Raw genomic sequence first — 26,685 nt, forward strand, 5'->3', positions numbered from 1 at the left:
AGGATCTTACACACTCAACTGGCATTTAATCTTTTCCTACATCTAATAGAAGGAAAAAAAAAGTTTTTAGCAAGCAACTGATATATCAGTCCGTTTTCTTAGGAAAACTATTCTGCTTACTATGGATGGTGAATTGGAATGTAAAGAAACCAAGTAAGAAATTATTTCCAGGTAAAGAGGTGAAAAAGGTTTGATCTAAGGCAGTCACTATGTCAGTGAAAAAAGGAGATGAACTCAACAGATACTATAGAAGTAGAAGGAACAAAGCCTACTTCAAAAATCAGACTTAAAAAACGTAAGTCTTCTACTGTCCTTATCTTTTACCTTCTTGATTCTTAAAAACAAGCAAGGTATGATATTGTAGCATTTAAGGTTACTATTCAATGCTCAATTATATAATTTTATGCTTCTTGTTCCCATAATTGTCCTAAGCCCAAGAAGTATTTCCTTTTTCATTTGAACAGCACTCTCCAAAATATAATATTGGTCTGACCCTTAAGAGCTGTGTGAATAAACAATTTGGAGGTGGGAAAAAGACTTGAGTACTACTCTTCCCATGAGAATGAAGCTGGGACCTATCTCCAAAACAACCAAGCCTATCCTTATCCCACTTCAATAATTCTCCCCCCTACATACTTCTGAAACTAGTATGGGTCCCTTAGGGCAGTTATAACTCAAATCCAACCCAGGACCCACAGGCAAGAGTTTAAGAAAATCCCAAATCTGTCCCTCTAGTAGGCCTCTCAGATCTGCTCAGTGGCTACAAAAGGCACTTTCAGAGACTAAACTCCCAAGGAGTAAAAGTCTTGTGGCCCCCTTTTGCAATTTGGTTGGAAAAGTCTTAGAATGAACTGGCATGAATGGGTTACAATAGATCTCAAATTTCATTGTATCCTCTTATCCTCAAAACCTATTCTCTCTTCCAAACTTTCCTATGATTATCAAGGGCATTGCTATCTTTCAAATCATCAGGTTAACAATCTTGCTTCTAGTTCTGCCTTTTATAGTAAAACTACGCAAATCCAATCACCTCATCACTTTATAGCACTTTAAAATTTGAAGAGAGCTTTGGGGCCCATTCCTTGATTATTTTTTTTTTGGCAGATCCATCCACTGACTTAAATAATGAAATCTTGTGGGCCTTCAGTATCCTGCTTAAAACTTCTTCTCTAGTGCTCTTATCAAATATTCTTTTAAAAGTGCTGCTCCCCAAACTGAAAATAATTATTCAAAATTGTATTCAATGTACAAAATATTATAGTAATCTAATGATATGGTTAACTTTACAAAACACTGTATTTTCATAAATGTTAAAGAATAATTTTGAAGGAGTAAATTTTAAGTAAACTTAATCCATCTCTTTCTAATGTTCTTGCAGTCACTGAGGATCAAAACTCTGGAATCATTCACTCTCCATCACTCATCAAACATTGTCAATTACAACTCCAAAATATATGTTCCATTCTTTTCACTCACACTATTAACCACAGAATTCAGATCTTTCTCACATTTCCCCCAACTATTACAAATGTCAACTAACTGGTTTCTAATCTCAAGTCACTACCTCAATTTATCCTTCAAATAGCAAACAAAGTAATATTCCCAAAGAATAGGTCTGACCATGTCACTCCCTAGCTCAATGATAGCAATAGCTCCTGAATGCCTCATTAGATCTATTTGGCATTTAAAGTCTTTATTAATCAGGCTCTACCTTACCTTTCCAGGACCACATTATTCTCCCATACTTATACTACCAACCAGGCAAACATACTTGCTGATCCTAGAATACAACATTTCACTTCCTGTTCCCAGAGTTTAGAATACACTCACTTCTCAACTCTTAATTCTTTGAATGACAAGTTGCCTTCAAAGTCAAGTTCAAGTGTTTTTTCCTAAATGAGACATTTCTTGCCCCTAGTTAAACTGTTTATACCATATGCTAAATTACTTTGTACAAATGTTCTATTTATATGTATTTATGTTGTGTCTTAAGAGTTTAATGGGGTTCAGGCAAACAGTAATTATTTAACAAATGCTGCTTTACCTTTTTATTGTATCATTTTTTAATTTCCAAGGAAAATTTATTGTGGAAACTGTATCCCATATACTTTTTTTTACATCTTGAGTTACAATCATCCTCAACTTCATATACAATGTAGAATGAAGAGCAGAAAATCAAATACTGCTCTTCTGAATGAACATTCCTGCCATTGAGTTGTTTGGAATCTGAAGCAAGTAATAAAGAGTAAAAAGTGAAGTTAGAATAGGAAAAATCCCAAGAGCCATGAGGAGGAATCAAATGTGGGGACAAATTAATAAGTACTTATTAAGCACATACAATGTACCAGGTAGCAGGCATAGGAATACAAGTACAAAGATGGAAACAATCCCTACTCCTTAGGAGCTCATTCCCATGGGAAGACAAAAACATATACAAATTTGCATAACAAATATAAACTGAACACAAATATGTATAAAGTAGTTAAACACAAAGTAGCTAAGGAGGGCAGTTACTATCAACTGGGGGGAGGAGCAGAGATCAGGAAAAGTTTCAAGCAAAAAAAAAAGTACTTCTTCAACAGTTACATTAAAAAAATGCTCTAACTCACTAGTAATTAGAAAAAGGCACATTTTAAAAACTCTGAGATTAACTATCTCAAACCCCATCAGAGTGACAAATGCTGGAGGGATGTGGGAAAATAGGTACACGAATATACTGATGGTGGAGTTGTGAAGGTCCAAGGATTCTGGAAACAACATTGAAAGGAGCATAAAATTATACATATGCTTTGATCCAGCAACTACTAGGATTTTACCCCAAAGAGATTAAAGGAAAAAAGAAAAGGACTCATGTACAAAATATATTTATAGCAGCTCTTTTTATGCTGGCAAAAAAATTAGAAACTAAGGGGGAATACTCATCAAATGGAATAGCTGAAAAAGTAATGGTATATGAATGTGATGAATACTAATTGTGCTATAAGAAATGATGAAGAGGATGATTTCAGAAAAACCTGGAAAGGCTCTTATGAAATGATACAAAGTGAAATGAGAAGAACCAAGAGATCACTGTGCACAGTAATATCAATGATGATCAACAGTGAAAGCCTGTGGATCAATACATTGGTCCACAATTCCAAAGAACTCATGATGAAAAATACTATTCACCTCCTGAAAGAGAACTGATGGTACTGTGTAGATGGAAATATATTTTTTCTTTTTCTTGCCTTTTTCTAAAATAATGTAGCAAATGTGTAAATGTTTTGCATTATTTCATATGTATAATGGGTATCATAGTTTTTGCTTTCTCAATAGATTTTGGAAGGAATTGAGGGAGGAAAAATGAGAAAATAAAAACAAACAAAAAATAAAACAAAAGTAGTTTCAGTTGCTTCCTCAATAAAGAGAGGGACTCTGCGGAGGAGGTAAGATAAAAGTTCATTCTAGAAATTTAAAGACACCCAATGCAGGGCGTCAAGGAGAGTGGGAAGTAGGAAATAATTAGCATATATTATTTTACCATTCAGTTCAATTAAAATATTCATTTCAGGTTTACCTGGCACAAGGTACTAGAGGAAGGAGGAATAAAGACATGAACAAATCTCTAAAAGAGAGGCTTCTAACCTAAAGTAACTAAACTTAATTTTTTTTTATAACTATGTATTTCAGTGTAACTGATTACCTTTAACCATGATTCTGAAGAGGAGTCTAAAGGCTTCTCCAAAGAAGCAAAAGGGTCTATGACACAAAAAAGGTTAAGAACCTCTACTCTAAGAGCTCCCTTCCCACTAATCTCTCAGTTGGGAACTTTGTCTTTAAAAAAAAATTGAGTTCCAAATTCTCTTGCTTCAGTTCAAATAGTATTTTCTGAATGTTTTTCTGACACAGACCCCCATCTGGCCATTTCTTAAAGCATAATAGTAGTGCATCACAATCATAATGCCACAACTTGGTTTATCCATTCTCCAAATGATGGACATCACCTCAATTTCCTATTCTTTGCCTCCACAAAAAAGACTTACTACAAATACTTTTGTGTGTGTATATGTAAGTCCTCACCTCATATTTTCTGGAAAAAATTGAGGTCATTTTCTGAAAGCTCCCTCTTCTCCCATCTCATTTAACACAGATGTTTTCTGTCACCTTCACCCTGGTCTTATATATAATGAGGTAATCTTTCTGGCCAAGACAAACTCATCTACAAGTATAAAAATTCATCTACATGATATCCATCCCAACCTATTCAGCAAATTGCCCTCTCTATTACTCCCACCCTCTCATTGGTTTTTAATCATTTCCTGCATGCTGGGTGCTTCACTACTGTCCATGCCTATGTTTCCTCCATTCCTCAAAAAACTTTTACTTAATCCATCCATTTATGCTAGCTCTTTTCCTGTACCTCTTCTTTTATGTCTAAAATCTTTGAGATGGTCATTTATAATGGCCTTTACTTCTTTTCCTCTCATTCTCTTCTTAAATCTTTAGTCTAGTTTTTTACTTCAACATTCAATCAAAATTACTCTCTCCAAAGTCACTGTAGATCTCTTAATTGTTCCCCCAAATCACTGAAGATCTCTTAATTACCAAATCTTTGCTCAAGCCCTTTGCTCAAGCTTTGCCAAGCCCTTTTCAAGGCTGCTTTCTTCCTTTTAGTGTCCACTTGCCACTCAGCTCTCATCTATGGCTCCAAGAATCTGTAGCATGCACAGGAGTCACACCCTGGCAAACCATTTCAGCAGGCAAGTTAAATCAGGTTGAGGGTAATCAGCAAGTCTTAAACCTGTCAAAGAATGAAGGAAGTATCTATTCCAAACATGTTAAAGACTTTCCCCAGCAGAGTGAGTGGAAGAAAACAATTTGTTCCAATGGCCATGAAGGCAGTGAAAACTGGCACGGTGGAGTAGTCAAGGTCATCCACTGCAGCCTGAGTCACCACTAGTCATTTTGACTTTGTATTGCCATTGGACTTCAATAACTCGGAAAAAGAGTGAGACTGACAACTATGTGCAACTCTGCCTCACCCAAAACCAATTTATTCAGGAGTCAAGCCATCACTAGTAATGTCACTTTGTTCCTCTTCCAATACAATGGACAACAACCTCTCTGCAGCCTTTGACACTGTTAATCACCCTTTTATCCTCGATTCTCTTCTCTTTCTAGGTTTTTGGGACACTAATCTCTCTTGCTTCTCCTCCTACATTTTTTCACTCTCCTTTGCTGGATCTTTATTAAAATGATATCAAATAATAGTGGGTATTCTACAGGGTTCTGCTCTAGGCCTTCTTTTCTATTCACTTGGGGCCTTCTTTTCTATTCACATCAACTCCCAAGGATTCAATTCTCATCTCTAAGCAGACGATTCTCCAATCTAATCCAGCTGAAATCTTTCTCCTGACTTTGTAGTCTCACGTCTTCAACTTAAAATAACCAGAAGTAGAGTATCTTCTTCTTCCTAATTTCTCTAGTACTATTGAAAGTACCACCATCCACCTAGACACAGAAGCTCACAACTTAGGTATTTTCCTCAACTCCTCACCCTTTCCCACCACCCATATCAAATTTGTTGCTAAGGCCTGATAATTTCACCTTTATACATGGTTGTCATTCATTTCTTCTCTGTCTTGAGTTTCCCTATCACAATAGTAGCACTTTCCAGTTGGGTTCTTTTTTGTCTGCTCATTCTTCCAGCCTACTTCTTGACTTTAGTCTGTTAGTACTGAGCTCTGCTCACTTCTAGGAAAATGGGGTGTATCTGGCCCAAGCATCTATCTTTTTATAACCTGTTATTTTCACAGCTTATTCTAGGACCTCACAAGTTTTCAGTGTTTTCCAAGTGGTATGATCTGGATCGAGGTTTGTTCACTGCCCTCATGTTTTGTCCTCTACAAGTTTCTGACCCAGGTTTGGATCTGTTGGATTGTGTAGGGTTGTGTTGCAGTAAATTGCAGCTGAATTCCACCTCAGTTAAGACACTGGGAGGTTCTGTAGGCTCAGAGCACTGCTTGACTCCCAGCTTTGGTGTTGACTTCCTGCCCTAATTATTCCACCACTATGGGCTTAGCTACTAGGCTGAGTCCCCTTATCTGCTCTTGGACTTAAAGCCACAGTTCAACTACCTATTCCTGTTTTCACTTCAGCTTCAGACATCCCCCAGGATCTCCTCCTGTCCCAGTGCTTCCAATCCTGGTGGTCAGTCTCTGTCTTCTTACTATCATTACATATCCAAAATGCTCCCTCTATCATTGCCCTGCCTCTGTTGCCACTGCACTGTGCTCCTGACCAGTCCCCATCTAATTATATGTAGAACTCCCTATCCTTCTAAGCTACCCTGTGACTTTTTCTTGGCTTTCCCATATAGCATATCTTCCAGGTTATTATGGAGGCAAGTTGGGTGAGCTGGACAAAAATGCTTGATTTTCACTGTCAACCAGACTCTGCCCTGAAGCATCTCTTTAATATGACCCTTCTCCCCTCTGACACTGCCAACACTTTGATAAAGGGCCTCAGTCACTGCCAACACTTTGATAAAGGACCTCATCTCCTCATTCCTGAACTATTACAATAGTTGGCTGGTTAGTCTGATACCACAGGTCTCTCTCCACTCCAGACCATCATCCACTGCACTACCAAATTAAACTTCTAAAAGTATAAGGACTGACCAGGTCACCTCCCTACTCAAAAAATTCCAGAGGTTCCCCATAGCCTCCAAGATTAAATATAAAATCTTCTGATGTTCAAAGACCTTCAAAACCTCCTCCTCACCCCTCCATCTTTCCAGACTTCTTACACCTTACGTTCTTTAATCCAATGATATTGGCCTCCTTGCTGTTCCTTGAATAACATACTCCCTCCCTCTCCAGACTTCAGGGCATTTTCATTCTATCTCCCATGCCTGGAATGCTCATTCTCATTTCTTATTTCTGCCTTCTGATTTCCTTAAGCTAACATCGCACAATCTTTAACAATCCACTTTAATTCTTGTTCCTTCCTTCTGTTGATTATTTTTAATTAACAAATAATTTATCCTATAAACAGTTTACTTCTACATAATTAATTGCATGCTGGTTACCTCATTAGACTCTGAGCTCCTTGAGAGAGGAGGGAGGACACCTTTCTTGGTATCCACAGGACTTAGTAAAGTCCCAAGGCACATAGTAGATACTTATTAAATATTTATTTGCTTACTGATTGACTGTACAGTTACATGTACATGTTCAGTTAACCAAAGAAAAACTGTTATAAAATAGACAGGAAATGTGCTCCCATTTTACAAATGAGAATTCAGGCTCAGAGAAGTTAAAGTGACTTGCCTATGGTGAAACAATTAATATAGACTGTAAAAATGAAATTTGAATCCAAGTCTTTGAACCTAGAACTCCAAAAGTCTGGGCTCATTTCACTATATTACACTTCTACTAAGTAATGCCTAAAAATAACTTAAGAAAGCATGCTCACAAGTATAATCTTTATCAAAATGCTTTCTCAAGAAAGGAGAAGGGGTGTGACCCTGGGCAAGTCACTTGACACCCATTGCCTAGCCCTTACCACTCTTTTGCCTTGGAGCCAATACACAGTATTGGCTCCAAGATGGAAGGTAAGGGTTTAAAAAAAAAGAAAGAAAGGAGAAGGGGAAGGGAAGGAATTTGGAACTCAAAAATGAATGGTAATTTTTGTTTACATGTAACTGAGAAAAAATAAAACCAAAATTAAATATTTAAAAAAAGCTTGCTTTGGGAAAGTTATTGTTAGAGCTAAAATACCTCAAGATTAAATGAAGGCTAATAGATGGCAGGAGAGGCAGAATTAAGATCTAAGTTCAATTAGCTTTATGAATTTGGATAACTCAGTTAAACCCTTGGAACTTTCATTTCCTCATCTATGACACAGAGATAATGATAGCACCTATCATAGGTTGTTTGAGGACAAAAGTTCTTTGCAAAACTTAAAAGCATCATATAAATGCTAGATATTATGCTGTTATTAATTTTTAAGGGATTCACTAACATACTATTTAAATGTCTAATTAATGCAGAGGAAGTGATTCTTCATTCTCCAAGTCAACAGTACAGAGGAAAGACTGTATGTAGCAAACCACACAACCAAGCCAGAAATACTGAGTGTAATATCAACTTATTGTGGCAATTCATATCAGCATTTTCAGAAGTTCATGAAAACTGTCTACTAAGATGTTGAGAGACCAATATCTACGGAAAGAAATAGAGACTAATTCTGGGTCATTGATTTATTTTTATTCTTGGAGCTCTAGTACAGAACTCCCTCCATAAATTCATGTCAGCATCTTCTCTCCAATTCATAATATTGAAAGACTTGCCTAGAGCACTGAGAAGTGAAATGACTTGCACAGAATCACAAAGTTGGTGTTTTAGCATGTGTCAGAGGCAATAATTAAACTTAGGTCTTTTGCTGTTGAAGGACTAAGTTCTAATTCTTTTCTCTGCTACTTCCCATGTGACCTTGGGCAAGAGATCTTATCTTCCTAGACTTTAGTTTTGTCATCTGTAAAATGAAGGGGTTCAAGAAATGGCCCCAGAGGTGCCTTACAACTCTAGATCTATGAGTCTATGATCCTCTATCCTAGGACTGCCTGACTATAAAAATACAGAGTCCTAGAAAACAACAAACTAATTGTTTGAAAAAGCACTTAAGAACTTAAAATGTGCCAAGCACTTTCAGCATATAAACAAAAATACAGTCCCAGGACTGAAAAAAAACCTGAATACTAATAGAAGATAACCTAAATGGGACTCTGGTGGTCAGAGACTGATGTTTTGGTTTGGAAAATTACAGGGATAATTGGAGCTGGAGGGAAATATACTGACACACCCTTTCCAATAACAATTAAAGTATCTGAGTAGAGATGGAGCATATAAATAATATATTCTTGAAAAGTTATAGGCAAAATATATGAAAATAAAATAATGACCTCTAAAAATATCAATTAAGAATTAATTCTTAAGCTATTCAATTCAATGAATAATTGTTCAAGACTCTGGGTTTCCAAAAAATGAAAAAACAACATATATCCAAAAGTAAGCAAGGAGTTCAGTAATGTATGTCAGACAGGTACATAAATCAATGACACCTACACTAAGTATTAGATTATAAATTACAAAAGAAATTAATATGCAACCCTTGTTTGTCCTCTGTATACAGGTGTACAGAGTTGAAAATGTTCAGATTTTTGATGTCTATCAAGTGCATAATTTCAAAAGAGGATAAAAATTAAATTACAGAAAGTAGTTATATGGTAAAAGAAGAGGGGTAAAGAAGAGATCGCAACAAAGTATTGGAAAGTATTATTGGAAAGTAAAAGGAAAGGGATAGCTTTACTTTTAGTTGGGAAAATCATGGAAGTCTTTATGGAGAAGATGGTAGCTGAATTGATGAAAGAAAATTATTTTAATAAGCAAAGGGAGCCATGGATAGAGTACATTTTAGGTAAGTTGAATGGCTACAAAAATAAAAGGTGAGGAAAAGACAAGACAAGAATAGGGAAGAGGTAATAATGCAATATGTCTAACATTTCATTCTCCTCCAGATTGCACTAGTCTTTTTTTCCCCTATGCCCCAGAAACCTCTATATCCTACAAGCTCATTTCAGCCTTGAAATTCACACAAAGAAAGTACTCCATTCCTGCAGACTCCCTCTGATTAGGCAGGTCCTCCAGAACCTCCATTTAAGAAGGGCATGCAGGTCAATCATGTCTATTTTTCTCCAGACTCCCCCTACTATTTCCCTAGGTAGTTTCATTCCCATCCCACATCCCATCCTCACCACAATCCTAGCTTCTTTTTATGTGCTATCTTCCTCTATGAGAATATAAGCTCAATCCCTGGCATTGAGCTTATAAATGCTTTAAAATAACTATTGACTGACTAATGGTGAATAGCACAAAAAAATATCTGGGAAGGCAGGTTAAAGTCAAACTATGGAAGCCTTTAAATGACAGAAGGGACTGCTTTTATTTTTAAATCCTATAGCCTTTGGGGGGAGGGGAAGCACAGGCAGCAACTAGGTGACTAGCTGGACTGAAAGCTAAGTTTAGAGATGAGGTCATAGATTCAAATCTGAACTCAGACCCTTCTTAGCTGTGTGGCCCTGGGTAAGTCACTTAACTCCCATTGGCCTGCTCTAACGTTCTGCCTTGGAACCAATACACAGTATTGATTCTAAAATGGAAGTTAAGAGTTTTAAAATAAATATATTTAATAAATAAAAATATCCTATAGACAACAGAGAACCACTCAATGTTTTGGAGCAGTAAAGTGACCTGTTCATATCATCTTAAGAAGAAGATTATTCTGGAAGCTATATAAAAGACAGAATGAGGAGGAAGAAAAAAACAGACTTTTAAAATTGTAGAAGTGAAAAGCATCTGCAATTCGGCCTAAGGCAGCTTTAGTGGAGAGGAGAGGGCAGATGTGAGCAATCATAAACAAGACTCAACAATTTACTGGATGTGGAAAAGAAAAAGATAAAAGAATAAAGTACTCTCAAAAGAAGTCCACAAATTTAAAAATTCCTATAAAAGGACAAAGTCATGAAAAATTCAAGAAAGAGATCGGAAGAGGGAGAGGCATTTGGGTGAAGCCTTGAAGGACAGGAAGAATTTCAAAAGAAAATAAGAGAAAACAGAAGATTATATTCTAAGAATGAATGAACACAGCACAAGAAGATGCAAGAAATGGGTTAGAGGAAGGCAACATTCAGTAACAATTTTATCTTACTTTAGTTGAAATGTTAAGTGAAAAGGATTTGAGATTAGAAATAAATCTGTGCTTTTCTAGGTAGAGGGAACTCTTCCATAAGGAAACTCCAACTCACTAGTTTAGGTTGGTAAATTCCTGTTAGCCTCAGAGTAGTCTATATAGAAATGCTAGCTAAAGCAATAAAAAGAAATTGAAGGAAGAAGTACAGAAAAATAAAAAACTAAACTATTGCTTTATTCAGTTGTCTAAATGTACCCAGAAAAACCTAAAGATTTCACTAAACAGTTCATTTCCTACAAAAATTCAAAAAAGCTGCCTAATAAAAATTAAATATATAATTATTTTTAGTACTAATTGAATATAGAAAATTAGTTCAGTGGAAGAGGCCAGATGAGGAATAAGCAGAAACAACAGAATTCAATTGCCCAATGCTAAATAAATGCAATTTACACTGAGGAAAGATCTCCCTATTTGACAAGAACTTGTGGGAAAACTGGAAAGTAATTTAACTGAAAACAGATTCAGATCATTATCTTATACAACACTCCATATTAAGTTCTAAAAAATACATGACCTAAATATAAAAGACCACATGATTTTAAAAAGGGATGAGACATTTCCTAGCTGTGTGATGCTGGGCAAGTCACTTAACCCCGACTGCCTAGCCCTTACCACTCTTCTGCCTTGGAACCAATACATAGTATTGATTCTAAAGCAGAAGGTAAAGATTTTAAAAAGGGGTGGGGGAGGAAATGGGGGTCATAGAAGATGGAACCTTCTAAAACTATAACCAAAGGAGGGAATCTTTCTTTTTAAAGAGTTGTTTAATAGTAATTTTTGGTTTTACATGCCTGAATCCATTCTCCCTCTTCCAGAGAAAAATCTTTTATGACAATTTTTTTAAAAGGGGGAAAAAACGGTAAAACCTATCAACACATGGAAAAAAAGTCTTATGTTAAAAACAATATTCCATACCAATGGGACTAATCCCTGAAAAAGAATGGGAGAAGTATCTTCCCATATCTCTTCTTTGAATCATCCAAGCATGGTTTTTCTAATTCTGCAATACAGACTGTTTTAAGGCTATTGCTTTCCATTATACTGTTATAGTTACTGTGTACATTATTTCTGGATCTGCTAACTTCACATTTTTCAGTTCAAATAAATGTTCTTTCTTATGCTTATTTATCATGTTTGTTATTCCTTACAGCACAGTAATATTCCATTACATTCATGCACCATTCACTTTATCCATTCCCTAACCCTAGGTATGTATGTTGCTTCTAGTTCTTTACTACCACAAAAGGTGCTGCTATAAATATTCAGGTGTTTATACAGTCTTTCTTTTTGTCTATGATCTCTTTGAAGTATAGCCTAAAAATCCAATCTCTGGATCAAGGGGTCAGGACACTAATAATAATAATAGTGATGATAATAATAATGATCACTAATAATCACAAAAAAATTTCCAGAATTGCTTTACCAATTTTCTGAGTACAAGTTAAAACCTCAGAGTTGTTTTGATTTGTATTTCTCTTACAGGTTATTTGAAATATCCTCTGACCATTTCTCTATTAAGGAGTAAAAAGAAAATTCTTAACCAAGGAAAGAACAGAATATACAGCATAAATTTTTCAATTTGTCTACAATTTAACTTTTATTAAAATCAATGCGGCTATGTTAAAAGAAACTCAAACGGGAGAAATCTAGAATCTCACATATCCAAAATAAATAGGGAACAGGGAATTAATTCAAATATTTAAGAGGAAACACCATTCTCCAATAGGTAAGTGATCAAAGGATATAGTTTTCCTAAGAAGAAATGCAAACTATACAATCCAATGAAAGACTACTCCAAATCACTAAGATAAAAGCAAATATGAACAACTCTGGGATTGCATATGACATCTGACAATTTTATAGGGCTACATTTAAGACAGAAATAGCCAATACACTAGAGGAGCTATGGGAAGCCATTATATATGTTGTTGATGAAGCTGTAAAATGATCCAACCATTCTGGAAGCTCAACATGTTAAAACATTCTGAGTAGCACTGTAAAATTATCCAACCATTTCAGAAAATATTTTGGAATTATGCAAGAAAATAACCTCTGAGATCTTACTGCTAGGCATATATCTTCATGGTCAAAGAAAGGTTCTACATATACCAAAATATTCACAAAAATACTTTTTGTTACTACATTTGAAAGGACATTTGAAAGGAATATGAGAAAACTTTTATGAACTGATACATACTGAAATAAATAGAACAAAGAAAACTATATACAATAACTAGAATAACATATATAAAATCACGAAAATAAAACTAAGTGAATTGGTTTTATAATACCTAATCTAGGCCCAAGAAGGAAACAGAAAATGTACCTCATTTCCTTAGAGAGATGATGGGTGGCTATGCTATCAGATAGTTTCACAGTGTTACTAGGTTTTACTGTTTATCTTTACAACAAAGGCATTGGTTAAGTGTTTAGTAAGTACTAAGTACTATGCTAATTCTATGAATTCTAAATTAAAAGGCAAGTTAATTGCGCATCTAGGTGAAAAACAGTCCGCTTTATTATGAAGGCTATTTTTGCCCAGGGATGATAAATGGAATCACAGAGCAACTGACTGGCAAGTTCTTTCCAGGAAGGACAGTCTGATTTGACTACTTTTCTCATCTCTAGAGGAAGGAAGTATATAGAAGGATAGCACAGGCATGGCATGAAGATGGTGGGAAGGCAGCACAGTAGGACTCAATTGGACTAGATATAAAGAATTCTCAACAATCAGGAACAGGCCCATTTGGAGGCTAACATGAAAATAAGGCATAAATATGGCCAAGAGCATAGTAAAGGTAAAGATGACCGAGCCTGGAGGGGTGACTGCTGGTAAATGATAAAAAGGAGAGGGATTTAAGGGCAAGAAAGAGAACTAAGGAAGAACTAAAAAAAAAGTTCTCTTAGGATTGCAAGGTGGCCTTGGAGAAAACAGTTTTTTAATTCAAGTAGTGGGAGTTAGAAGCCAGATTGAAAAGAGTTAAAGAATCTAACAGCATTTTTTGCTTTTTTCTAGTCTGGTTGTGAAAGGAACTGAAAAGACATGAATCAACACTTAGATAGAAAGATCAAGTGTGAGTTTTTATTTTTAAGGATAAGAGAAAAGTAGGACTGTTTGTAGGCAATAGGGAAGGACTTACTGAATAAAGATTAAAAATTAAGGAGAGAAGAGGATCAGAGGTAAATTCTTGTAAATGGGACATGAAAGAACTAAAGGATGGATAGATGGATAAGCATTGGTCACTTATTCTTTTGAAATATGCAGAGGAGGAGAAATTGAGACAGAATTAAGTGCCTACTATGTACAAGGCTCTGGAATCTTAAAGATATAAAATACCAGCTTAATATTTGGAAGTAGGGAGGAAAGTGGGAGAAGACACGCATACAAATAAAGATAATCAAGATGCAAAAGCAAATCATACATCTATCCAAGTTTTAGTATCATAGCTTGTTTCTGTCACCCACTAAATCTTACAATAATAATAATAATAGTCTACATGGTAAAGAGCTGGTGAAGTTAGATAAAGCAAGTTTTATTTTATGTCAGGGTTAGATTGGGCTTTTTTATTCTGGACTTGCTATTTCAGCTACTCATGTTGAAATTCCCTCTATTGATGCAGGAAAAGCAAGTCAGTTTTTTAAAACATTAATTTATATTTGAGACAGAGACTGTTAAAAATGTAAGAATTAGACAATAATTTAAATGACAGTGGTCTGGGTAAGGCAGTATGTTGTGGTGGCTAGAGAGCCAAGAAAGATGACCTGCATTTCAGATCCCCTCTGATACATATTGGCTATGTGATCTTGAGCAAAAAAAAATCATTCAATCTTTTAGTTTACTAGGCAATTCTCTCAGAGGCCAAGTTGCTGATGTAAATTATAAAGGGAGAATCTTTACTTCAATAATCCCTATGAAAATAACATCACAGGTTCAGTCCCCACTCCAATTCCGTATCTATATCTCAACAAAATTACAGAATGATTTCAAGTCAACAAATATTTCTTAAGTACCTACTATATATAAGGTTCTTTACTAAATATAAAAGTTTCCTTCTTCAAGGAGTTTACATTCTACTCAAGGAATAGAGAATATACAGATAAGGAAACACAAAATATATATGAAGTTATACATAGTAATTTCAAGAGGCAGAATGCTAACAAGGGGCACAATGAGAAACGGTCGATGTTAAAAAAGGTGACAATTACTGATACACTGTGGTTCAATCGAGTGTAATGGATTTTTCCATTAGTGTCAATGCAATATCCCTGAACAATTTGCAGGGATCTAGGAGAAAAAACACTGCTCACAAGCAGAGGACAAAACAGTGGGATTAAAAACAACGAGGAAAGGCAACTGACTACAGGGGTTGAGGGGATATGATTGAGGAGAGACTCTAAATGAACACCCTAATGCAAATACCAACAACCTGGAAATGGGTTCAGATCAAGGACACATGTGATACCCAGAAGAATCACTCGCTGGCTATGGGAGGGGTGGCGGGAAGGGGAAGGGGGGAATGATCTTTATTTCCAATGAATAATTTTTGAAAATGACCTAATAAAATAATATTTAAAAGGAAAAAAAAAAGGTGACAACTGAGCTGTATCTGAAAAATCCTAAGAGGCAGAGGAATACATTCTAAATATGGGAAGCATGGCAGAGAAGCAAAAAAATGTAATGTAGTATATAGGGAACACTAAACAGGTCAGTTTTAGTGGACTAGAAAATGAATATAGAGAAAGAATATGAAACAAGTCTAGAAAGAGAAGTGAGAGCTATAATTGTGCAGAGATTTCTACACTGGGTACTAAGCTGGCTGAAAGGATATGATGGTTCCTTCTAACTAAATTTCTTTCCAATTTTATAGTTCAAACTTGTTATTCTTCAATTTCTTAACTATAAAAATATATTTCTTAATGTAAAACATTCTACACTAGTAAGGATCACTGTTAATACAAAAAAAACCCTCGAGGCAACATTTAATTTGGTAAAAACCACTATCACAATATTAAAAAATCAAGACAAGAAAGGGTTTCATGAATTAAGTGAACATATTGGATATTAACAGAATTCTTAAAAATTCTCATGGTATTGACATTGGTATTGAATATATAATCTAAATAAAAATGGATTTATCTATAATATCCTAATTTACAACCTGTTAAGTTCTACCTAAATGTAATGTGTTTGTTCATTATATGGATGAGGAAAACAAGGCCCAGAAAGTTAACTGCCCAAAGTCACACGTGTAGTAACGTGGAAGCAGCATCATTTTGACCCAACATATAAAAATAATTTTTAATTGATATATCCAATCAACACACATTCAAAAATACATAACAAAATTTACAAATAAAGCACCACAAACATTGCAATTTTGATAATTTGGAATTTCATTCATTCAAGAAATACTCTTGGAAGGGTAGGGCCAAGATGACAGAAAAGGTACACAGACTCCTCTAATCAAATTACCCTCTAAAAAACTATAATACCTCAAAGCAAATTCTGGAGCAGCACAACACATAAAAAGGCCTGAAATAATTTTCCACCAAAAACAAATTGGAAAGACAGCATGAAAGATGTAGTGCATCAGGGTGGAAGTGGAACACAAAGCGGCATGCCAAGGCAGGCCCTACTGCAGTGACAAGCCTTGGGGGCAGCTCAAGCAGCAGCAAAGGTTTCCTGAGCTCTCAGCCACAGATGGCAATGGTTGGGAGGCATAAGGAGGTTAGACAACCGCTCAGAAGATTACAGGGTCCCTTTGCTAGCTCTGGGTACAAGATGCTTGTTATGCTGTCCATATGAAGAATCAGGTTGAAATTGTGAGAGTATGGTCGGTCTCAAGGTAAGGAGAAGCACCAGTATGCACCAGTGCTTGTGGCCACAGGGGGAGCAGGGGACTATCATCACAGTTCTAAAGCAGAAGAGTGCTTCTGGTTGCTCAGACAGTACAGGCCAGAATACTATTAAATGCACCTCTCCTTACATCAGACCACCTAAGAAGAACTGAAATAGATAAATACCCAGAACTAGCTCTGAAGAAACTGCAAAAAGGACCTGAACCTTGGAACAGTGTTCTCTTCACCACAGTTACAGAGTCCAACCTAAATAGTTTTTTGTTTGTTTGTTTTTAATTAATTAAAAGAAAAGAAAAAAGCTAGGAAATGAGAGAACAAAAAAAGAAGCTCAACAAAGAAAATTATTTTGCTGACAATGAAAAACAAAACACAAATTCTGAAGATGACAACAAAGTCAATTCTGCATCCAAAATCTCCAAGACATGAATTGCTCTCAAACCCAAAGTAATGGAGGGGCTTAAAAAAGGATTTTGAAAATCAAATAAAAAAGTAGAAGAAAAATTGAGAAAAGAAATGAGAGTGATACAGAAAAAGCATTAAAAAATGGCCAATAGCTTGGCAAAGGAGACACAAAAAAATACTGAAAAAAATTAATATAATAAAAAACAGAATAGGACAATAGGTAAAAAGAGGCACAAAAACCCAATGAAGAGAAAACAAACTTAAAAGCAGAATTGGCCAAAAAGAAAAAGAAATTTAAAAATACACTGAAGAGAAAAACTTCTTTGAAAAGGCAGAATTGGCCATATGGAAAAAGAGATACAGAAGTTCAATAAGGAAAAAAGCTCTTTACAAAGCAGAATTGGCCAAATGCAAAAGGAGTCAAAAAAGCTCACCCAAGAAAATCATAACCTAAAAAAAATCAGAATTGGGCAAGTAGAAGCTAATGAGAGTCCTCAAGAAACAATCAAAGTCAAAAGAATGAGAAAAATAGAAGAAAATGTGAAATATCTCATTTGAAAAAACAACTTACCTGGAAAAAAAATCCCTGGGAGATAATCTAAGATTACTAACTACCTGAAACTCATGATCAACAAAAGATTTTAGACATCATCTTTCAAGAAATTATCAAGGAAAACTGCCCTGATATTCTAGAATAAATAGGTAAAATAGAAATTGTAAGAATCCACCCATCACCTGAGATACCAAAAGGATAATTCCCAGGAATATTCTAGCCAAATTCCAGAACTCTCAGATCAATAAGAAATTATCTAGTAGCCAAAAAGGAACAATTCAAATATCACAAGAGCCAGTCAAAACAAAACAAGATTTAGCAGCTTCTACATCAAAGGATCTATGTTAAAAGGCTTGAAATATGATATTCCAGAGGACAAAGGAGCTAAGACTTCAATTAAGAATCATTTACTCAGCAAAACTGAGCATAATCCTATAGGGGGAAAATGGGTATTCAATGAAAAGGGAACTTTCAAACATTCCTAATGAAAAGACCAGAGTGGAAAATTTGACTCTCAAATGCAAGACTCAAGAGAAGCACAAAAAGGTAAACAGGAAAGATAAATCAAAAGACATTCAATAAGAATAAACTGTTTACATACTGACATGAGAAAATGATTCTTTAAGCTCCTAAGAATTATATCATTTTATATATAGATAAAATATGATGGGAAGAAATTAAAAAATAAAATTAAGACATGAGAAAGAGGAAAGCATTGGGAAGAGGAAAATAGAATGGGGTAAATTATCACACATAAAAGCATGAAAAGTTTGTACTGTAGAGGGGACGATGGAGTAGTTGGGGATTGGCAGTATGTGAACCTTACTCTGATCAGAATTGGTTAAATGAGGGGAAAACATACATAAATCAAATTCAGTATAGAAATCTCATATCGTATAGGAAAATAGGAGAGGAAGGAGATAAGAGAAGGGTTGATAGAAAAGGGTAAATTGGGGGTGAAGGTAGTCAGAAACTAAGCAGGGGTAAATAGGAAGGAAAGTAATACATAGTAATCATAATAGTGCAAAAATTTTTTACAAGTCTGTTATAAAGGCCTCATTTATTAAATACATAGAGAAATGAGTTGAATGTATAAGAATACAAGTCATTTCCCAATGACAAATGGCCAAAGGAAATGAACAAGCAGTTTTCAGACAAAGTTATTAAGCTTTCTATAGTAATGCAAAAATACTCTAAATCACTATTAATTAGAGAAATGCAAAATCCCATACCCATCAGATTGGCTATTATGACATAAAAGAAAAATGACAAAACTTGGGAAGGGGATATAGGAAAATTGAGACATGATGCACAGGCTGAGGGACGTAATCATGGGGGCATGGAGGGGGGTAGCAATTTGGATCTATGCCCAAAGGGCTATAAAATAAAATACCCTTTAACCCAGTAATACACCATTACTAGGTTTGTATCCCAAAGTGATGAGAGAGAGAGAGAGACCTACATGTGCAAAAATATTTAAAGCAGTCCTTTTTTGTGGCAGCAAAGAATTGGAAAGTGAGGGGATACCCATCAATTGAGGAATGGCCAAGGAAATTATAATATATGATTGTAATGGAATACTATTATATTATAAGAAATGACAACCAGTAGGACCACAGAAAAACCCTGAAAAGACTTAGGCGAAGTGAAACAGAATAAAATTGAGCAGAACCAGGAGAACATCATATACCCTGACTGGAATACTATACACTGAACCACTTAGCTAGTCTCAGCAATACAATAATCCAAAAAACACATGACAAAAAATGCTACCTGCTTTGAGAGAAGGAACTGATGGAGTCTGAATATAGACCAAAGCAAATTTTTTTCACTTTCTTTCTTAACTTCTGTTTGAATTTCCTTCCACAAAAGGATTAATATGGAAAAATGTTCTATATGATAACACATGTAAAAATCTATATGAGACTGATTACCATCTCATGAAGGGAGAGAATTTGAGATTCAAAATTCTTTTTAAAATGTTGGAAACTGTTTTGCATGTAATTGGGGGGGATCAAATAAAATATTTTTAAAGAAATACTTACTGGGCATCTATGAAGTTCATAACAATGTTTATGTATAATTTTCAGTGTGCTACAGAATTCAAGGTACTGAACAAAATACAGAAAATTTAAATATATACAAGTGAATATGACTGGTACTAAGGGACAAAATATCTGAAAGATGCAAAAAACAAAAAGAGTAATTTAGCATAATATAAAAAAACATAACAAGGAGTAATAAAGTTTCATTTTGAATACCATTTGAAAAATTATAAATGGCATCTGTAGTGTCAGAATAATTTACTTCATTCAACTAAGATGCCTTCACTACATTAGTTATCTTTCTCCTTACTGCATATGTGAACTATTTTATTTTCTTAGTATATTTTCTCTTCCCAGAAGGTATGAGCACCATAAATATTAACAAAAATCTACTATTTCAACTGAAAAAGGCTTTTTATAAAGCACTTAATCTTGGTGCTAAGACAATGAATATAGAAAAATTAAAAAAATAAGTACTCTCAGACCTCAAGGAGCTAACATTCTAAATGAGAAGACACAACAAGGAACCAAATAATCAAATACACTTTAATTTCAAATGCGATAGAGCCCTAACAAATGCAACAGATCAGAAAAGTTTCCCATAGTAAATGGCATTTGAACTGAGCCATGAAAAGTAAGAGATTCTAACAGCAGAGTAGACCAACAATCAATCAGCAAGCATGAATTTAAACTAAAGACCAAAGTTTTTTTTAAATAGTTCCTGCCTTCAAGAAGCTTCTATTCTAATGCATGTGGAATATCATCCCATACAAAGGCACAACAATGGGAAACGGAATGTCATTTTAGAACAGTGAGTAGGCTGACTTGACTAGAATACAGTATATGAAGGGAGTGATATGAAATAGAGTTGGAAAAGTAGGAATGAGTCAGATTGTGGAGAATTTCAAGTTTTGGATTAGAGAATTTGTATTTTATTGTGTAAGCAATAGACACTGATATGTTTTGAGCAGAGGACAGACACATTTTCAAACTTCTTTTTAAAATATTCATTTGAAATCTGTGTGAAGGATAGGAGAGAGGAGAAACAGGTAGAGACCAAGTAAAATAAGAGGTTTAAGCCAGAGGTGATAAAGATCTGAAAAGGGAACAATATAAAGAGAAGCAGACACCCTGACAAGGAAAAGCAAAGAGTTAATGCTGACTCTAAAGTTTTTAATCTGGTTGATTAAAAGAATGAAGGTATCCTCCAGCGTATGTATACATATGTACATGAGTGTTAATTTTCATTCTGGACATATTGATTTTTAAAAATTGATCCAGATTCAGGTGAAGATTCCCAGAAGCCACTTGACAATTTGAAAGATTAGAACTAGATACATATATCTGGAAGTTTTCTGTGAAGAGATAATAAATGAACCCAAGAGAGCTAAGATCAAAGAAAGTGAAAAGAGAGAAAGGGACCCAGAAGAGATCCTTGAGTCTCATACTTAATGGGCAAGAGATGATGATCCAGAAAAAGAAAATTAGAAAACTAGTCAGACAGCTAAAAAGAGAGGAAGGAAAAAAGAAGGCAAAGGAGATCCAAGAACAATCAGGGGTTCATAAAGTATCAAATGCAGAGAAGTCAAGTAGCATGAGAGATGAGAAAAAGCCATAGGATTTTGTAGCAAAGAAATTTACAAGTCATTCATCTTGGAGACTAAAATTAAAAAAGAGAATTTAAAAGCTACATGGATAGACAACATGAAGTCTTAACAGCTTTATCTTACAGATGAATTTAACTGAAGTCTTAAAAGATCAAACAATTTGCTCATGGTCATTCAGCTAATTGGAACAGAGCCAATTAGCTAGAACCAAAATAATACTGTCCCCCAGGCAAGGACTCTATTACTGAATCAACCTACACAGAATTTGAGTATGGAAGAATTTTACATATTAATCCTCAAAATTACAAACAGTGAGACATGTTTTTCTATTAAGAAACACTGACCAATGGGGAAGAGGAGAGAATCAAAGAACACAATTATGCTTTTAATAAGGCACAATGAAGGAAACTCCTCTCTGACAGAAGGATAACCTTAAATTCAACTTTCATGGTCTTTGAATAAAGTGTTTCATGCTTCTGAATTTGAAAAAAATGTGTATGCATGATTTACCAAATCACAACAGAAAGTCTTCTTTTTCTTAAGGGAGAGACCCCATACGATTGGCTGTGGAGCTCTATCATTCTTCCAATACTATTTTAGCAAACTCTGGAAATTGAAACGAAGCCTAGCTAAGCTGGTTAAAATAATCACAGAAGATAGGCTACCAGATGATAAAAATTTCAGCAATGGAACCTGGAAAACTTGAGATATTCACTGGAACAAAGATAACCCATAAAAATGAAACCATAGATTAGTAAAATGTTCATCTCCCACTTTGTTGTTCTCAAATGGATTTGTAACATCATCTATTCCCTAAATGATATATATATATTACAACCCATCCTGGCACAAGAAGGTTTACACCTCTTGTGTGATTCTTATCCATGCCTTCCCATATAGTTATCATATATTTCCTTTTTATTATGGCATTAAAATTATTTTATTTATGTGGCCAATTTCTGTAGAAACGAAATGTAGTTTGCAATGTGTAAGCAAAATTCACAGAATTAGAAAAACTTCACTTTAAGTTTTAAATTTTATCCTCAAAGTAGTCACTGCTAGTATGAAAATTAATTGATGAGCATTTGTTTTCTTTATATTCAAGTCTAATCTTTCATATCCCCCAAATCCCATTACAGTACTCTTGACTAAAAAACCAAATGACTCTTCCCTTAGCCCAGTCTCAGTTTTGACTCACATAATCACTAGCTAGTATATGAGTAAGACTATAAAAGCTGTTTTGCCTAATTCTGAGTTCTTTAATTTAGTAAAAGAATTTTTCCTAAAAAGCTTCCAACATAAGAATGAGATGTTGCTATTAGTATGTCTGCTATTAGAATGCCTCCTTCATTTAGTACCTTGCTCAGTCTCCTTGATCTCATCCTCTATCCTCCTACTTGGGAGTTCAATCTTCATTTATTATGCCATTGAATATGCTAATCTTCCAACTCATTAACCTCTTCAACTCCCAAGACCTTTTTCTCTACCTCAGCAACCTTCCTAGGTGGTCATACCCTAAACCTCACCATCTCATGAAATTATACCAGTTCCATGATTTTGAACTCTAAAATTTCACTCACTCATCATAACTTACTATCCAACCTTCTGTTCCTCAATCCTTTCCTCTTCCTCACACTTCTTCATTGTATTCTCCAACACTTCCTATCCAACATCCAGACTCTGCCCTCACTTTCTTCCATTCATACATTTGACACTAGAGTTGACTAGTTCACCTATGCACTGTCCTCTACCCTTGAATCTCTTGCCTATTACTAAGGGTGGATCAACCCTTATATCAATCTCTCTTTTCTAACTATTATTCCAAAACACTGAAGTCATGTAATCATATTAAGTGAATGCACTTTAAATTCAAGTTATATAATTTCAACTGGTCTCACTGCTCCATAGCAATACTTTTTTCCTTCCCAGATGTCTATCTTATATCTCATAGAAGCTGTTCCAAACCTCCTCCTCCAGTCTCCAACTACCTATCTCATAGATGACCTTGCTTACCACTCCACTGATAAAATTGAAGTGTCATGGGAACCCTTGACTTCCTTAACCCACACTTCCAAAGTCCAATAACACATTAAACTGTTCTTACTGTAGTCACTATTCTTAGTCTAATCTAAGGACAAGGTGATCCTACTACTTTCCAATATTATTCTATTTGTGCCCCTCATCTCATACTTCACTGTACCCCTGAGGAATTGGCCACACCAATCATTCCTTCTTTTTCGTCTTTGATTTCCCTATATCTACCTGTCTCCCATCTACAAAGAATGTCTACATGCTTAGGACTCCTCACATGCTGAAAAAAATCCTTTCCTTGACCCTGTCATTCCAACAAGTTATGGCTTTACATTTATCTTCAATTTCACTGCCAAACTCCTTTAGAGAACTGTCTATAGTAGCAGCCTTGACTTCCTCACAACTCATTGCTTGATCTTATTTTTATCAGGCTTTTAAACTCATCAGTAAACCTGTCCTTCCAATTATCCTTAGCCTCTATATCCAATGGTCTTTTGGAGTCCTCATCTTGAACTGCTAACACAACCTATTCCTCCTATACACTGTCTTCCCTGGTCATTAGTGACATTGTGCCTCCCGGTTCTGCTCTCTGACATCTCCTGTTCCTTTGCTTAGTCATTAAATAATCATAGTTTAAAAATGAATACTTTTGAGATTTATCAAAAAATCTTACAAAATAATTGGAATCATCTAGGTGGTACCAAAGTTAGCAATCAACTTATAAGTCAGGAAAACCTGAGTAGGAATCTTGCCTTAGACACTTACAAAATAGCTTTGAAACCCTGGACAAGTCACTTAACCTTTCTTAGCTCCAGTTTCTTCTATAAAATGAGGGTATTCAACGACCTCTAAGATCCCTTCCAGCTCCAAATGCCAGAACAATAAGATGTACTGGAAAGAGAAATGAATTTAGAGTTCCAAGACCTGGAAACACTAGTCTAGCATTGTGACATTGTTCAAGTTTCTTAAAATCAGTTCCTTTATCTGTAAACTGAAACTAATAATATCTTTATTAAACTACCTCTCAAGGTTGTTTCACTGCCCGGACTAGATGTAAAAAATGGAAGCACTTGCTATTAACATTTATGTAAAAACAATGCTACAAGTATGTGATGGTAGAGTACTAAAATAAAATTTAATTATTATTAATTAAAACATTTTAAATTCTGCATTCCCATTAGAAAACATCCCAATTGTTTTCTTTTTTAATTTCATTAAGGAATATGAAAAATTTCTCTAAATTCTAAATTATCTTCTCCAAGAAAAAGGGAAAAAAATTACTCTATTCATTGGTACCACTTAACAGATTCAAATTATTCTCCCCAAATTTTTTATAAATCTCAGTTTTCATTTTGCTGTTATGACCAATTTTTCAAATTCTGGAATTCAAAATCGATTAGTTACTGTTAAATGAATAAACTTATTTACAAGTAACTTAATAACTTCAGAATTTCCTTTGTTGCTGCTCTACAAAACACTTTTCTTTTTTAACCTAGTAAGGCAAAATAAAACTAGCATGAGAACAATTCAATGAAATGTTAAAAGTAAATCTGTAAACAATAAATTTAAAATACCAGAAAAGCCTAGCTTACATAAGGCTTTTCAAGACTCAGATAAGCTCGCTCAATAAGTGCCCTCAAATTGGGAAATTAAGTATAAAATGCCACATAAAATGCAAATTTATGTTTTTTCTTTCATAAGCTTTCTACATTATAACAACTCTTATAAAATGAAGTACATTGCATTTAAGAAAACTTACCTCAGATAAATGTTCACTCACATTACCCACATACATAAATTCACATGAAATCTTTGAACAATACAATTTATTCGCTCAAAACTATATATAAGCCCTAACAAGTTAAATAAATGGCCTATATTGCCTGGGTTATCGTCGTTGTTGTTGTTGTCCTGAGGTGGGGGAGCTATAGTTCTGATATGAAATGTCCGTAAAAGGCTAGGCTAACCTATTTTAGAAAGACTGACACAAACCTCTTATCCTGCAGTTGAGGGTAGATATTCTCACTGCAGCAGCACAGCCACTGACTTTGGCAAAAATCTCTACGGACAATAACAGAAATATTAACATTTATCTACATAAGCATAATCAACAATACACATTTTATGCGTCTATATTTCTGACATTGTGTCATAGTCCCCTTGGATTTTAGAAAAAGGCAACCCCTCTAGTCAGACAGAAGGTTATTTTAACATCTTCCAACTCCCTCCTCCTTCCCAACCCGGTTACCTTCATTAGTCCATTGTCAAATTGTACTCCCACGCCTCAATCCTCCGACCCCAACGAAGTCTTAGGGGAGACCAGAAAATGTAAGCTAATTCCCTTCCCCCATTACTCCTTACTCTGGGGTGTGGGTGTGTCTATAGACTGCTCTAGTTTCCCACAAACTCCAATGCAATCTTGCTCAAAGACCCAGAACCAAGCTCCTTCCCAGCCCCAAGATAACCCGCCAGTCGCCCGACGACCCCAGCCATCCCGGGCCGCAACCCTTCCTCTTTCTCCCCTCCCTGACGGCCCCTCCCCCGCCGCGCGCACGCGCATCTTGCGGTCCCTCCCTCTCTCTTTCGCCCCCTCCGCCCCCCGTCCCCCCTCACCTTAGGCACCGGCCACCCCCTTTCCCCGGGTCCAGGGAATCACCAGCCCATGAGGAACGACAGGGAATGGAAAGGGGGCGTTGGCAGCTAGGAATCCGGGCTGCTCCCCTTGGCCCCACAGGCCCCGACGGCCCCGAGCAGCGTCTGTCACTGGCACTTCCCCCAGACAAGCCGGGAAGCGGCGCTGTACAGGGCCAAACCAGCAAGCCCAGCCTGGCTCGGTGAGGAGTCCAGAGCTCTGTCCCACCGCCGCCTGCGATCGTTTCTGTCTTAGACTGCGCAGTCTGTGCACCGCACCGCCGCTACCGCTGCCGCTGTCGCCGCTGCTGTCGCCACCGCTGCCGCCGCCTCAGCCGATCCCTCCCCCCACCATGGCCAGCGCGACACTTGGGCAACTTTTCGACAATCCGGAAAGCGAGGACGCAAAAGGCTTTCCCTCCTCCCACCCCCTCCGCTGCTATGCATTTTCTTCTGCGCTTGCGCGAGCTCCGGTTTCTCATACCGCCCCGCCCTTCCCCCACCTAATCTTGCTGCATAGTATCAGTTCCAAAGCTCAAAAATTTCATTTTCTTCTCTAATAATGATTATTTCTTCAGCTTGTTAATTTTCTAACTAAAAACCAGAGCTAGATAAAAAGTATCTTGCACAATAATAATACTAAATATTAATGCTAATAAAAACAAGACATATCATAATAAAATTTCTTATTAAAATTTTTGTTGCATAAATTAATTAAAATGCTTGATGATACAAGTTAATTTCCACGAAGGTTGTCAGGGAACAT

General features: G+C 35.8%; 1 protein-coding gene across 13 annotated transcripts in view; it reads right to left on the bottom strand.

Annotated features, from left to right (window-relative positions):
• Positions 1–26,374, bottom strand: part of RNF111 (ring finger protein 111) — an 84,193-nt gene extending 57,819 nt beyond the window's left edge. For 4 of the 13 annotated variants that reach the window (XM_016427863.2, XM_016427861.2, XM_016427862.2 and 1 more), the window contains exons 1-2: positions 25,902–26,293; positions 25,281–25,349 (exon numbers count right to left, since the gene is read on the bottom strand). The gene's annotated coding sequence lies outside the window, so the exon portion shown is untranslated. Of the gene's footprint in view, positions 1–25,280; positions 25,350–25,536; positions 25,874–25,901 lie in introns of those variants that run through there. The other 9 variants (XM_056809275.1, XM_056809239.1, XM_056809260.1 and 6 more) reach the window with 8 other exon arrangements.
• Between the last annotated feature and the right edge of the window lie 311 nt (positions 26,375–26,685).

This window comes from Monodelphis domestica, chromosome 1, assembly GCF_027887165.1.
Source record: "Monodelphis domestica isolate mMonDom1 chromosome 1, mMonDom1.pri, whole genome shotgun sequence".
NCBI lineage: Eukaryota > Metazoa > Chordata > Mammalia > Didelphimorphia > Didelphidae > Monodelphis > Monodelphis domestica.